The following is a 16496-nucleotide window of genomic DNA, read 5'->3' as shown; positions in this document are numbered from 1 at the left end:
AAAAGACAGCTGGCTAGGATATCCTAGCACCATCTTGCGGCTATGTGAAGAAGCTGGAGTGCCACTTAGAGAATTTGATCTCACAGACATAGTTTCCATTGGGAAACCCATCACCAAGAGATTAATGGAATATGTCACCACAGTCCAATTAGAGAGGCAGCCTTTAGCAAGAAGAAAGAGGAGGAAGGAAGCAAGACAAGAGGAGGAGCAAGAAGAAGAAGAGGAGCAAAGAGAAGAAGAACATCAAGAAGATGGAGAAGAGCAAACTGCTTGGAGCATGAACCAACTCCAAACCGCTTTACAAGGAATCTCTGGGCAGTACTTACAAATTCAAAGAAACCAAGATGAGCAAGCTCAACAACAAAGGGATCTTTGGCAATTGATGGATCAACAAAGAGGAGCCCAAGCTCAATGGATGCATCAGCAGAGGGAGTATCAAGCGCATATGATGGAGCTACAACAAGAGCAATATGCAAAGATGTATGAAGCCATCAACAACTCAACTACTGAATATGAAACATCCATGAACAAAGTTATACAAGAGCAGGTTTAGTTGAGGAAAGAACAAGCTCAACAAAGGGAACTTCTTCAAAGAATGGATAATAGCCAAGATTTGCTCTACAGGGAATTCAATGAAAATAGAATCTTCAAAGAAGCAAGACACAAAGATAGAATTGACTATGATGTACTCACTCAAGAAAAACTTAGCTACATTTGTGGAACACTCCCAGTGCTTAACCCAAAAATCGAATCATTCAATGAGGCACAAAAGGTGTTGGAAGAACAAGAAATTGCAAGGGTAAAGTTCAACATGGATAGGCTAAAGGAGAGAATGTTGAGCTCCGGGTATTGGAGAAGGGTGGAAGAAGAACCAACAACAAAACAACAAGGAGAATTAAGAAGCAAAAAAAAGCAGGATCCAAAAAGCAAAGGAAAGCAAGGAGAATCAAGTAAAGGAAAGGGACACATGGCTTAAAAGGTGGTGAAGTTTCTTTTAGTATTTTGATAAATAAAGAAGATGTATATCTGAAACATGATATACCTTCTAGGCTTTAGTTTATGCAATTTCATGCTTATGTCATGCATCTCCATCTTTACATCATATTTGGAATGTATGTTTGTCCTAAGTCCTTTAGTTTGATAATTGAATAAAAGATGTGATTTGAACAAAAACAGAGAGAAATCTAGCCTAGAAAGAATGAAGTTGTCCCATGAAAAGTCCTAGTATACATACCTTTCTTGTAAATGAATCAAGGATCAAGAAATCAAGAAGATGTTTGCCTATACAAGACTAGTTGGTTAAAGGGTCTAAACTAAGAAGTTCTGAAGCGCAAAGATCCTTAACAACAAGAATACAAAAAAAAAGAGAAAGGAAGAAAGAACACAAAATGAAAAGCTGGGCATCAATGACCAAATTTGGATATGTGTCTGTGGTGATTGATGTTAGGAGACATACTTGGGCCAGTAAATTCGAGGGGTGCTTCATCACCCAATAACTTGAGTTAACTAACTCAGGATTATCGATTGAAAACCTCACTTCAAGAGTAGCTCCATAACAGAACATTTAGCAACCCAAAGAGGTGCTGGACACCACTATCCAAGTACAATCCTAAAGTTATATGCCTGTGATAGAATGTGTTAAGGAGAGAGGCTTGAGCCAGTAAATCTTTAAGAGTGTTTCAACACTTAACAACTTAGACCAACTGGTTTGGGATTGTTGGTTGAAAGCTTATGCTAAAAAGCCTCCTTAAGACAAGATATTTAGCTCAATTGAAGCAAAGGAAACTGGAAAGAAAAGAATTGAGTTAAGGATTAGATGGTAAGATATGAAAAAGGGGTCTAATAAATCTAGCTAGTCTAGTACTAAAGCAAGCATTTTGATAAAGAAGTAAATGAGCCTTGACCATTTGCAATGAATAAAGGGCTACACAACTAAGGATGATAGATTTCTTGAAAGGAGTTCCTCTCTGTTTACATATGTGTGCATCTTAAATTCTGTTATCAAATCATTTTCTCTTGCTTGAGGACAAGCAACATTTTAAGTTTGGTGTTGTGATGCATTCGCATATTTACTATTTTAACTAGTTAGTTTAGTTAGTTTTAGCTGAATTTCACTCATTTTCCTGGAATTAAAGAAGCAATTTTGTGAGTTTTTCTCCATGCATTCATGAACCAAGAACTAAGTGAAATGTGGCATAATCTATGCAAATGATTCAAGAAGTTGTATGCAATTTGAGATGAATGATTCCCTTGAAAACTTTTGTGTTAGATGGCAAAACTTTGAAGAGAATTTCTTGGTTTATGTTAGGTGATGAAACAAGAGGACAATGGAGCAAGGAAAGCTTGGAACAAGGAGCAAACAGCACGTTGGCAACTTGGAAACCAAGTTGCCAACGCCCATTTGGTGCTACCAGGGAATAACAGCACGTTGGCAACTTGGAAACCAAGTTGGCAACGTGCTAGTGTGTGTTCAGCAGAGTGAGCAGCTTGACCTCCCCCTCTTCAAGGATGAATAACTTGAACCACAGAGATCCAATTGACATGCTTCCAATTGTGTTGAGAAGCTGACATACAGAACTTTCCAACGATATACAATAGTCCATAATGTGGCAAGAAATGGAAGCTCAAATCAGAGGAAACTCTGAGCCCCGAAAACAAGGAAAATGAAGTGGAAAAGAGGAATGGGCGTTGTCACTGGCGTTGTTGCCAATAACTTGGGCAAAAACGCCCAAGATTGATGAAGAGGCAACATCCAGAGCACGTTGCCAACGCCCAAAGCACGTTGCCAACGCCCAGAATGCTTCCAGTGGGCGTTGTCACTGGCGTTGTTGCCAATAACTTGGGCAACAACGCCCAAGAGGAATGAAGAAGAAGCTTCAACACGTTGCCAACGCCCATGCAAGTTGCCAACGCCCAGAATGCTTCTAGTGGGCATTGTCACTGGCGTTGTTGCCAATAACTTGGGCAACAACGTCCAAGAGGAATGAAGAAGAAGCTTCAACACGTTGCCAACGCCCATGCAAGTTGCCAACGCCTAGAATGCTTCCAGTGGGCGTTGTCACTGGCGTTGTTGCCAATAACTTGGGCAACAACGCCCAAAATGAAGAAAGGAGCAGCATCATGCACGTTTCCAACACCCAGAGCACATTGCCAACGCCCAGGAGCTTCCAGTGGGCATTGTCACTGGCGTTGTTGCCAGTAACTTGGGCAACAACGCCCAGACAGCCTGACCCTCCTCTCTTCAATAACTTGTATCTTGAGCTAGAGAACTCCAAATGAGATGATTCTAATTGCATTGGAAAATAGACATCAAGAGCTTTCCATCCATATATGATGGCATGGGATTGAAGTTCATTTCAAGGTTCAAAAGCCAGCTTCATTTAGAGCCCCAGAAACCTTGGGCGTTATCATGGGCGTGTTTACCAAAAACGCCTGGCAGCCAAACCATACCCTCTTCAAAGGAGCATAACTTGAGCTATAGAGATCCAATTGAGGTGCTTTCAGTTGCGTCGGAAAGCTGACATTCAGAGCTTTCCAACGATGAATAATTGTCTATAGTGAAGCATGAAATTGAAGCTCAAACAAGAGGCAACTTTAGGCATCAAAACTGAATTCAGAGAAGGCCAAACACTTAGCAACAATTTGGGCTGGGAACGCCCAAGCCCAGGAAATTGCTTGCACGTTGCCAACGTGCATAGAACTGGCGTTATTGGCAGCAACGCCCATTTTGGGCCAGAATCTATGAAGAGATGGCTCTTGTTCTCTACACCTTTTTCAAAGGCAACTTCTTCCTTCATTGGACTAGGAACTTAACAATGGAAAAGCCCACATTGCCAACCCAATTGAGGACTTCCAAATGAGCTTTAGGAGTAGTATAAATAGAGTAGGATTTTGTACTTGGGGGGCTCTTCTAGGGACTGAGAGACTTTTTGCACTTTTAGTTTACTTTTACAGCATTCATCTCTTTTGGGGGAGATACCCCGAAGGCTATTTTGTCTTTCTTGCAACTTTCAAATTTCAGTTTTAAAAGAACTTCATCTTCTTCATTCTTCATTTTTCTTCTCTATTCAATTTTAATGTTTATCATTGCAATTGTTGTTGAATTTAGAGCTATGATTCACTAAACCCCATCTTCATTAGGGGGAGGAGCTCTGTTTATCTGGATGGGTTGACAACAATTCTTCTCTTTCTCAATTTAAGTGGTTCATCCAAGAGGAAACTCTTGTTCTTCACAGATTCAATTACATTCGAGAGAAGGATTGAATTTATATGAATTGTATGGTGAACTTGAGAAAGAATCCATAGAATTCAGTTTAGAGTTATCCTTTCATGATTTCTTTGATCAATACACTTTGGGTTGGTATGTGAGATGTAACCTCCCTTGGTTGAGATCCTGGAAGTTGTGTGGCTTTGGATTAGAAATTGAGCTTCCCCTCTTCTCATGACCAATTAGATCACGAGAGTGGCAATTGATTGTGTTGAGAGAAATTGGATTGCCAAGAGATTGGGATCCAATTATTCATAATCTGCCATGGATCTATACCCATGATTGAGAAGGAGTTGAACCAAGTCAATCCATGATAATTTACATCTCTGATCCCTAATGATTTCTCCATCATTAATTCTCATCTCTTTTGTTCTTTAGTTATTTTGAATACCCACTACCCAATTCCCTTTTTACTTTCTTGCAATTTATCATTCTGTCACTTATATTCTGCTTCCTACTTCCTGCAATCTATTCCTCTGCTCTCTAAATTCTGCAACATTTACCTTCTTGCAATTTACTTTCCATGTCATTTAAGTTTCTTGCACTTTAAGTTTCAGCTATTTACTTTCATTTTCTTCCTTTATTCTAGTTCTTTAAATTCCTTGTCATTTAATTTTCTGTAAGTACATTAAAAAAAAATCAATTCTCATGAATTCAAAATCATGTTTGCTTGACTAAATATACCATTTAACTAAAATTGCTTAATCTACCAATCTCCGTGGGATCGACCTCACTCTTGGTGAGTTTTATTACTTGATGCGACCCGGTATACTTGCCGGTTGTACGTGGATTCTTAATTTTCGCGTATCACCTTTACATCCCTGCTGATTTCATAATCTTAGACACTAGGAAGGAAGATGATGAATGCATTATCCTTGGAAGACCTTTCCTAGCCACAGCAGGAGCTGTGATAGATGTCAACAGAGGTGAACTAGTCCTTCAATTGAATGGGGACTACCTTGTATTTAACGCACATGGCCATCCCTCTGTGACAAAAGAGAGTAACCATGAAGAACTTCTCTCAGTTCAGAGTCAAGAAGAGCCCCCACAGTCAAACTCTAAGTTTGGTGTTGGGAGGCCACAACCAAACTCTAAGTTTGGTGTTAAGACCCTATATCCAAACTCTAAGTTTGGTGTTGGGACTATACAACATTGACCTGATCACCTTGTGGCTCCATGAGAGCCACTGTCAAGCTATTGACATTAAAGAAGTGCTTGTTGGGAGGCAACCCAATTTTATTTATCTAATTTTTATTTTATTTTATTTTATTATTATTTTGTGTTTTATTAGGTACATAATCATGTGGAGTCACGAAAAAAATATAAAAATTAAAACAGAATCAAAAACAGCAGAAGAAAAATCACACCCTGGAGGAAGCACAGGCTGGCGTTCAACACCAGTAAGGAGCATCTGGCTGGCATTCAACGCCAGAACAAAGCATGAATCTGGCGCTGAACGGCAGAAACAAGCAACATTCTGGCGCTGAACGCCAGGAATGTGCCTAGAAGAAAAGCTGGCGCTGAACGCCAGTAACAAGCATGAAACTGGCGTTCAACGCCAGAAACATGCTTTACATGGGCGTTGAACACCCAGAACGTGCACCACTCGGCGTTTAAACGCCAGAATGGTGTGCAAAGGCATTTTACATGCCTATTTGGTGCAGGGATGGAATTCCTTGACACCTCAGGATTTGTGGACCCCACAGGATCACCTCAGGATCTGTGGATCCCACAGGATCCCCACCTAACATATTCCCACCTTACCTCCTAATCCTATTTTACTCTTCCCAATAAACACTCCTTCCCAAAACCCTTCACCTATCACCTCAATCTCTCTTCCCCATCACCTCTTCACCACTCACATCCATCCACTCTTTCCCATACACCCCACCTACCTTTAAAATTCAAATTCTCTTTCCCACCCAATCCCACCCATATAGCCGAATACACACATCCCTCAATCTCCTCCATATCTTCTTCTTATTCTTCATCTTTTCTTTCTTCTCTTGCTCGAGGGCGAGCAATTTTCTAAGTTTGGTGTGGTAAAAGCATAACTTTTTGCTTTTCCATAACCATTAATGGCACCTAAGGCTAGAGACATCCAAAAAAAAAGAAGAGAAAAAAGGGAAGACAAAAGCTTCCACCTCTGAGTCATGGGAGATGGAAAGACTCAAGTAAATGGTTTATAGCTCAGGGGTAGAACATTTGACTGCAAATCAAGAGATCCCTGAGATACCTCAGGGGATAAATTGTCCTCCACACAATTATTGGGAGCAACTAAGGATAAGAACACCAAAATTACTAGGGATCATGCAACAAAAGCAAAGAAGAGACATAAAGGAGCTCAAAAAGCACCATTGGACCTTCAAGAAGGCGTCACCCTCACTAAGGTGGACTCATTCCTTGTTCTTAAATTTTTCTTCTGCTTTTCATTTTTTTTATATTATATGTTTATCTATGTTTTGTGTCTCTACTTCATGATCATTAGTGTTTAACTATGTCTTAAAGTTATGAATAATTCCATTAATCCTTCACCTTTCTTAAATGAAAAATGTTTTAATTCAAAAGAACAAGAAGTACATGAATTTCGAATTTATCCTTGAATTTAATTTAATTATATTGATGTGGTGACAATACTTTTTGTTTTCTGAATGAATGCTTGAACAGTGCATATTTTTTATATTGTTGTTTATGAATGTTAAAATTGTTGGCTCTTGAAAGAATGATGAACAAAGAGACATGTTATTGATGATCTGAAAAATCATAAAATTGATTCTTGAAGCAAGAAAAAGCAGTGAAAAAGCAAAGGCTTGCGAAAAAAAAAACTGGCGAAAAAAATAGAAAGAAAAAGAAAAAGCAAGCAGAAAAAGCCAATAGCCCATAAAACCAAAAGGCAAGGGTAAAAAGGATCCAAGGCTTTGAGCATCAACGGATAGGAGGGCCCAAGGAAATAAAATCCAGGCCTAAGTGGCTAAATCAAGCTGTCCCTAACCATGTGCTTGTGTCATGAAGGTCCAAGTGAAAAGCTTGAGACTGAGTGGTTAAAGTCGTGATCCAAAGCAAAAAGAGTGTGCTTAAGAGCTCTGGACACCTCTAACTGGGGACTCTAGCAAAGCTGAGTCACAATCTGAAAAGGTTCACCCAGTCATGTGTCTGTGGCATTTATGTATCCGGTGGTAATACTGGAAAACAAAGTGCTTAGGGCCACAGCCAAGACTCATAAATAGCTGTGTTCAAGAATCAACATACTTAACTAGGAAAGTCAATAACACTATCCGAAATTCTAGGTTCCTAGAGAAGCCAATCATTCTAAACTTCAAAGGAAAAAGTGAGATGCCAAAACTGTTCAAAAGCAAAAAGCTACAAGTCCCGCTCATCTAATTATAATTAATATTCATTGATATTTTGAAATTTATAGTATATTCTCTTCTTTTTATTCTAATTGATTTTCAGTTGCTTGGGGACAAGCAACAATTTAAGTTTGGTGTTGTGATGAGCGGATAATTTATACGCTTTTTGGCATTGTTTTTAGGTAGTTTTTAATAAGTTCAAGCTACTTTTAGGGATGTTTTCATTAGTTTTTATGTTAAATTCACATTTCTGGACTTTACTATGAGTTTGTGTGTTTTTCTGTAATTTCAGGTAATTTCTGGCTGAAATTGAGGGACTTGAGCAAAACTCTGAAAAAGGCTGACAAAAGGACTGCTGATGCTGTTGGAATCTGACCTCCCTGCACTCGAAATGGATTTTCTAGAGCTTCAGAACTCCAATTGGCGCGCTCTCAATGGCGTTGGAAAAGTAGACATCCAGAGCTTTCCAGCAATATATAATAGTTCATACTTTATTCGAAAATTGACGACGTAACTTGGCGTTGAACGCCACGTACATGCTGCTGTCTGGAGTTAAACGCCAGAAACACGTCATGATCCGGAGTTGAACGCCCAAAACACGTTATAACTTGGCGTTCAACTCCAAGAAAAGCCTCAGCTCGTGGATAGATCAAGCTCAGCCCAAACATACACCAAGTGGGCCCCGGAAGTAGATTTATACATCAATTACTTACTCATGTAAACCCTAGTAGCTAGTTTAGTATAAATAAGACTTTTTACTAGTGTATTAGTCGTCTTTTGACCACGTTTCATCTTTGGTCTTAGTTTTGTTTTATTCTTCATCTTAGGAGGCTATTGATCACGTTTTAGGGGGCTGGCCATTCGGCCATGCCTGAACCTTTCACTTATGTATTTTCAACGGTGGAGTTTTTGCACACCATAGATTAAGGGTGTGGAGCTCTGCTGTACCTCAAGTTTCAATACAATTATTATTACTTTCTATTCAATTCTCTTTTATTCTTATTCCAAGATATACGTTGCACAACACTTTGATGAATGTGATGATCCGTGACACTCATCATCATTCTTACCTATGAACGTGCGTGACTGACAACCACTCCCGTTCTACTCTAGGCCGGGCGCGTATCTCTTAGATTCCCCAACAGAATCTTCGTGGTATAAGCTAGATAGATGGTGGCATTCATGGGGATCCGGAAAGTCTAACCTTGTCTGTGGTATTTCGAGTAGGATCCCAGGAATCCGGAAAGTCTAACCTTCTCTGTGGTATTCCGAGTAGGATTCCGGTATTGAATGACTGTGACAAGCTTCAAACTCCTGAAGGCTGGGCGTGATGACAAACGCAAAAGAATCAATGGATTCTACTCCAACCTGATTGAGAACCGACAGATGATTAGCCGTGCTGTGACAGAGCATTTGGACCATTTTCACTGAGAGGATGGGATGTAGCTATCAACAAGGGTGATGCCTCCAGACGATTAGTCGTGCAGTGACAGCGCATAGGACCATTTTCTCGAGAGGATTAAAAGTAGCCATTGATGATGGTGATGCCCTACATACAGCTTGCCATGGAAAGGAGTAAGAAAGATTGGATGAAAGCAATAGGAAAGTAGAGATTCGAGAGGAGCACAGCATCTCCATACGCCTATCTGAAATTCCCACTATTGATTTACATAAGTATTTCTATCTTATTTTATTTTCTATTTATTATTAATTTTCCAAACCCATAACCATTTAATCTGCCTAACTGAGATTTACAAGGTGACCATAGCTTGCTTCATACCAACAATCTCTGTGGGATCGACCCTTACTCACGTAAGGTATTACTTGGATGACCCAGTACACTTGTTGGTTAAGTTGAACGGAGTTGTGAGCTTCTCTAACAGTGCCTGGAACTCTTGTATCACAATTTCGTCCACCAGTAATCAAGTATCTTGAGCTCTCAGTGTTAATCCTTCATAGAAGTTTTAGAGTTTATCTCATTCACTGAACATTTCTAGCAGGAACTTCCTGATTAGAGCTTTGTATTTGTCCCATGCCTCATACAATGACTTTCCATCCATTTGAGTGAATGTTTGGACCTCTATTTTGAGTCTGATGATCCTTGGGGATGATAGAACTTGGCTAAGAACTTGTTCACTATATATTCCCAATTGTTGATGCTATTTCTTGGAAATGACTCCAACCATTGAGTAGCTTTGTCTCTCAGGGAAAATGGAAACAGCAACAATTTGTAAATGTCAGGATGCACACCATTGGTTTTCACTGTGTCACATATCCTCAAAAGGTGGATAAGTGTTGGTTTAGATCTTCAAGTGGGCCTCCTCTATAGGAACAATTGTTCTGCACGAATGTGATGAGTTAAGGCTTCAATTCAAAATTGTTTGCATTGACATTGGGGGTAAGGATGCTACTCCCATAGTGCCTTGAATTAGGAAAAGTGTAGGAGGCTAGAACCCTCTTTTAAAGCTGACCATTGTTGTTAGCCACTCCCTCTGGTGGATAAGGAGCATTTTCTTCCATTTCCTGGTTCTCTTCCTCTGATTCCTCTCCACCAATAATTCCCTTTCCTCTAGCTTCTCTTCTTATTCTTCGAAGAGTTCTCTCATCAATGTCACCAAAGGTGGAGAACTCTCTCCTTGCTTCTGTCATACAACCTAAACAACAAGAAACACACAGAGCACTCTGTAGCTTGAGTGTAGTGAGAGTTAGTAGAGACAAAGGCTCAAATAGTTAGTGTGCTCATCAAAAATAAAGAGAAACAAAGAAAAAGTGCTTAATCTAGACCACCACCTTACTTAATCATTGTCAACCTAAATCAATCCCCGACAACGGTGCCAAAAACTTGATGAGGGAAAAAACGATTCCACACAAACTCACCGGCAAGTGTACTGGGTCACATCAAGTAGTAATAACTCACAAGAGTGAGGTCAATCACACATAGATTGATGGATTGAGCAATTTTAGTTAGGTAATAAATTTAGTTAGGCAAATAGTTGATGATTTGAGTGAATTGTGATCAACAGAAGCTAAATTGCATGAAAATAAAAGGGAGAGGGGAAATTGACAGAATCTAAAGTTCAAAAAATATAAATTGAGCTGAAACTTAAATTGCAAGTAATATAAATGACTGAAACTTAGATTGCAAGAAATGTAATGGCCGAAGCTTATAGTGCAAGAAAATGAAATGATTGAATCTAAATTGCTGAGAAACTTAAATTTCTTGAAGATTAAAGGGATTTGGGTGCTGGGATTCAGAATTCAACAAGAAAATGTAAATTAAAGCAAAAAAGAAAGCTATTAGATGAATGGACTCAATTTAGTAACGAAACAGAAAGGAAAGTTGCTTGAAGAAACAAAACAGAAAGAAAACTTAGCTTGATTGTGAAATCTAGAGAGAAATTGAAGATCTGAGAGGAGCAATGAGATCAGGAAGCAGATCTAGATCTCAATTACTCCCTTGATCAAACAGAAAATAATTGCAAAAGAAATAAAAGGAAAACAACAAATGAAACTTAGATCCAATCCTTAGAACAATTGAGATGAGAGGTGAAAGATGATTCTCAAATTTAGAATCAATGAAGCTCTTCAATCTCAATTCAAATTCCAAGAACAAATAGCAGAAGTTGCAGAAGAAAAGAAAATCAAAACAGAAAGCTAGATCCAATTCCAAGAATCCCAAATTCAAAGACAAATGAAAATTCAAAGTGAAAACTAAAAAATGAACTAAAGGTAAAAAGTCAAAAGTGAGCAAAAGGTTCCTTTACAAATCAAATAAACTCCTATTTATAAATTTTCTATTTTTTGGTTTTCAGAATTTGGAGTGGGCTTTTCAAGTTGGTGAAGAAGTTGATCCAAGATGGCATTTGATTGAAAATGGTCCATGGGTCCTAGATCCAGTGGAGCGCTCGGTTAAGTAAGGTAACGTAGCGCTCCCTTGCTTAGTGTCAAGCCTTCGAACCAAGCCTTGTGCCAAAGTAGCACTCAGTGAATTATTTGAACGTAACGCTACATGCTTGAGTTGGTCTCCACTTTCGAACCTTGTTGGCTTCATTTGCTAGCAATTTCCTCAGGCCAAAGTAGCACTCAGTGAGGTTAAGCAACGTAGCGCTACTTTGCTTCCCTTGTGTGCATGGTTCGAACCTTGGTGCCTTCATTGGCGAGTGTCGTGCCTTGCTTTTATTTTGGTGGGTCACGAAAAAGTGAAAAGAGTTAACGTAGCACTCTCTCCAATTGAGCGTTACCCTTGTTTTCTTTGGTTCCCTTGAGCGCGCCGTTTGGGAACTCAACGTAGCGCTATGCTTGAGCGCTTGCTTTGGTGGAGTGCTTTGTCTTTTAGCGCCTTGGTGCATAATTGCTAGCGCTCACTTTGTGAGTGCTGCGCTCAATTAGAGAGCGCTGCCTCCCTTGCCCCTTGGTTTGGATGATCACCACGCTTTTATGTCATGGGTCACGTTTTTCAAAGCGTGGCCTAAGGTCCAAAGCATACTCTAAGATTCCTTTTTCCTTTTTTTCATCATTTGTTCACCTACAAGTAATCAAAACAACCAATCAAAGCATCACCAAATTCATAAGATTTCTAAATCATTCAAAAACTAACTAATTATAGCTTAAACCTCATGATTTTGTGGCAAATAATTGATGGTTGACTGAATTGACATAACCATGCAAATCCACTCCAAATCACTTACTTATAATGCAAGAAAGTGCATAAAACCTAATGAAAGAAGTGAAAAATGCTTGAAGATGACTTGTCATCAATGGTGGACTTTTGGTTGGAAATCTCGGGTTAGTTAACCCAAGTTGCCGGGTGATGAGACACCCCTTAGAACCTAGTTATCCAAGCTTATCTTTGTACAAGAACATCACAGGTATTTATCCAAATTTCTAGCCATTGGTTCCCAGCCTTGTTTATTTCTTTTTTTGTTTCTTTTTCTTGCATTTTCTTTCTTTTATTTTAGACCTTTTCATTTGTCATCATGAAATGTAACTCAAGTTCATATCAAAAATTCATGCCAACATTCAGCCTTATTTATAAGTCAACTAATGAACCAGCACATACCACCACATAACCTTATTTTGTCTCATATCATACCAGACTTTTACTCTTTCTCTATTTCACAGTAATTTTTCTTTTATTCAAGCATGAGGAACAAAGCATATAATTTGAGTAAGATGAAAGTGAATCAAGCACTTAGACTAGCAAGCCACAACAGCATGGAAACAAATAAACTTAATAGACAGTAATTAAATCTAAGAAGACACTAATCAACAGGGGACATCTGCACTTTCAATAACATATTTGAGCTAAAGTCAGTCAGAGAACAATACAACCTCTTTGAGTTTATTTGTTTCCTCTGTGTCATCATCATTGTTGGGTTCCGTGTCCTTCCTTTGTCCATCCACCTAATGATGTATCTTTCCCTCCAAGAGATTGAATGACTTCCTACAAGAGATATTCAAAGTTGCTTGTCCCCCAAGCACTTGAGAAACAATTAGCATGCATGTATGCTTGTGATTTTCTGAACTTAAGTTGGTGTGGGAACACCAAACTTAATTCTTTGCCTACTTCTATATGCAGCAGAATGAATACATGCATGAATCATCAAGTACTTTTTATTAAAAAAGTAAAATATGAACTAGAAAACAAACTATGAACTAGAAAACAAACTAAAAACTAGAAACATGGCAATTCTTAAGTAGTTTCTCTGATTGTTTGGAGCCGATACTAGTCATGCTGAGGGTGTAATGTGTTCTTAATGAAATTTTTGGTGGAACATCAAACTTAGCATCCAACATTCACCCTTTAATTACTTTGGTGTGCAACACCAAAATTAGCTCTTTGCAATACAGAGAAATCTACTTAACTCCTTTATTGAAATAACTAAGAAAGGAAAACTACTGACTTGTAGTTGATGACTTTTTTCCTCTTCTTCCAGTTTGTTAAGAGGAATGACCTCAATGGTAAAGAGGAGCCAGTTAGTGCCCTCTTTCTTGGCCTCTTCCCAGCAAGCTTCCTTTTGTTAATTACTTGATTGAGCTTTCTTGCTGGTGGTCCAGGGGTTGGATTACTTGTGGTTGACCTCTCCTTCTTCCTTGATATGTTCAATGGCAGCTTAGTCACAATCCTCTCTTCGGTGTTGTTGTTAGTTGCCTTCACTTCTTTAATTCCAAGACATGGTTGCTGTGTGATTATTGGAGTTTTATCTTCATCTAGGGCCTTTTGAATTGATGGTTCAATGAGCGCTTCATTTATGTATTTCTCTGCTTCACTTGAGTTTGGACTTCCTTGATTATCTTCCTCACTTTCTTGTTCCTCCACTTCCTCCTTTGCACTCAACATCTAGTTTAATAGCACTTTTATGGAGGAGGTTTGTTGATCTTCCTAAGATTTCTTCATCTCCTCTTCATATCTTTTAATCACGGATTCAAGTGCTGAGAATTTTTGGTTCAGGGAAGTTTGTGAGTGTTGTGAGTTTTCATGTTCATTTGTCATCTCAAGTGGCTTCTTGGGTATGTAGTCTCAGGTTCAAATACCTCCACAACCTCCTCCTCCATTGAAATTTCACTTGATACAGTAGCCTCTTCATCTTACTCTTCTACTTTCCCCTTCACATCCACCAATTGGTCTTCATCTTCCTTGCTTAATATTTTTTTAATTTTCCTTGCCTGCTCTAAATATCCATCCATCTTATTGCAGAGGGTTTCTTGTTCTTTCCAAGAGTCTATGGATGTTTGTCAGTATTGTTCAAATGCTAGCTCAAGAGATGAAGGCTGAGAATGAGTTTCATGATATGTGGGTGTTGTGGTGATGTTTTGAGGGGCATGGAATGATGAATTTTGTGAATTGTGGAATGAATTTTGTGGTTGGTATGGATTATGGACGAAACTTTGTGTTGAGGCATCATCAAGTGATGAAGAATTTTCACATGAGAAACTAGAGATGAGGTTGGACAATTTTGCATGAATGAGTTGAAGGTTTGCTCAAGTGATGATGGCTCTTGATTAATGGAGTATGACACATTGAGTGCTCTCTGATTTTGATCCTCCCAAGCACAACTTGAAGAATTGTTGAATTCATCACAGTATGGATCATCTTGTGGAATTGGGGGACAATCTTGCATAAATTTATTGAAAGCACACTCCAGTGATGATGTCTATTGATGAGTGGAGTATGAACTATTGAATGCTATTTGGTTTTGATCCTCCCATCCACGACTTGAGTGATTGTTGAATTCATCACATTGTGGATTATTTTGTGGCATAGAGGAACAATCTTCCATCTATGTACTAATAGCATAGTCAAGTGATAATGTCTTTTAATGATTAGAATTTGAATCACTACAATTCCATTCCCAGCCATCATTTGTGTCGTGTTATAACAGTATGAGTCACTTTGTGGCTTTGGGAAATAGTTCATTTCACTTGATTGTTCATACTCTGTCATTCCTTGTTGATATTCCCAATCACCATGAGGATAATGACCTATATCATCTTGTGGTGGTGGGCAATATCTTATGAAATTATCTTGATCATTTTCTGAAGCATATCCCCATTGATTGGGTTGCTCAGAATTCGTTGATTCATGGTGATACTCCCAGCCACAATTAGGATACTGATATGAATCATTTTGTGGTGTTGGGTAATATCCCATGAAATTGTCTTGCTCATCTTGTGGTTTTGAAGCATATTTTCATTGATTGGAGTACTCAGAATTTGTTAATTCTTGGTGATACTCACAGCCACCATTAGGATTTGAATCATATTGTGGTGGTGGGTAATATTCCATATGATTCTCTTGCTCATCTTGTGGCTCTGAAGCATATCTCCATTGATTGGAGTGCTCAAAATCTGTGATTTCTTGGTGATATTCCCAGCCACCATTAGAATAGTCAGTTGGTAATGGTGAGTAATATCCCATAAAATTTGTTTGATCACAAGATGATTTGAACTCCATTTGAATTTTATAAAATACATCACCAATGAAAATTGAAATTCATGTCTCAGATGAGAATTTCTTAGTGAGGCAATAACTTAAACACCTTTTGTTCAAAGGGTTACCTGAAACTGTAGGTTGATCTCGGACGAGATCTTCTATGCTGGTCGGAGCCGACGCGTCCGGCAGGTGTATAGCGGCCAGAGCTGGTGTGTCCAACTTGTGAAATTGAGAATGCTGCTGATCCCTTGTCACTGAAGGGTGGGGGGTACCTGCAAGGAACTCCGATGCTTAAGTTAGCAAGGGTATTAAACAGGTATTGAGTAGAATCAGAGTATGAGTTATACCTGGGTGCTTCAGTGTATTTATAATGGTAAGGAGTGACCTTTCTGGAGATAAGATAGTTATCTTATCTTATCTTATCTTTATCTTTGAGTGAGGTCATCTTATCTTTAGGGGAACTGCCTTTATCTTTCTGGGCTTTGCTGCCTTTAGATTGGGCTGTGTTCCTTCGCTTTGGGCCTGTTTTGGGATCCTTTGGCGAGTCGGCCGAGCTCTTTGAGAAGAGGTCGGGCATTTGGCCGAGCTCTTTGAGAAGAGGTCGGATAGTCTGACAGCTTGCCGCTAAACATCCCGGGTCGGACAGCTTGACCCAGGGTATGAACAGTGCCCCTGCTTGAGTTCAATCTTTCCATGATATCATGCTTTTCAGAGCTTCGATCTCTTTGGAAGTCGTGCTCAAGCATCTGTCTGGCTTGTTTCTTCATTGCTTTGCAATCTTTGCAAATTTTCTAGAGGTTTGGTACTTCACAGTCCAACCTCTTTTGAGTGGTAGTGTGGGTTTTCTACCCTTGCCTTCTGGATCACGCCTTGCTTTAAGTTTGTGTTGACAACCCTCTGCTTTGGCGAAGTTATCCTTGCGGCTTGATATCTGGGCTTTTTGTCC

Source organism: Arachis hypogaea, chromosome 7, assembly GCF_003086295.3.
Source record: "Arachis hypogaea cultivar Tifrunner chromosome 7, arahy.Tifrunner.gnm2.J5K5, whole genome shotgun sequence".
Classification (NCBI taxonomy): domain Eukaryota; kingdom Viridiplantae; phylum Streptophyta; class Magnoliopsida; order Fabales; family Fabaceae; genus Arachis; species Arachis hypogaea.
Note: the sequence above shows the minus strand (reverse complement) of the source record.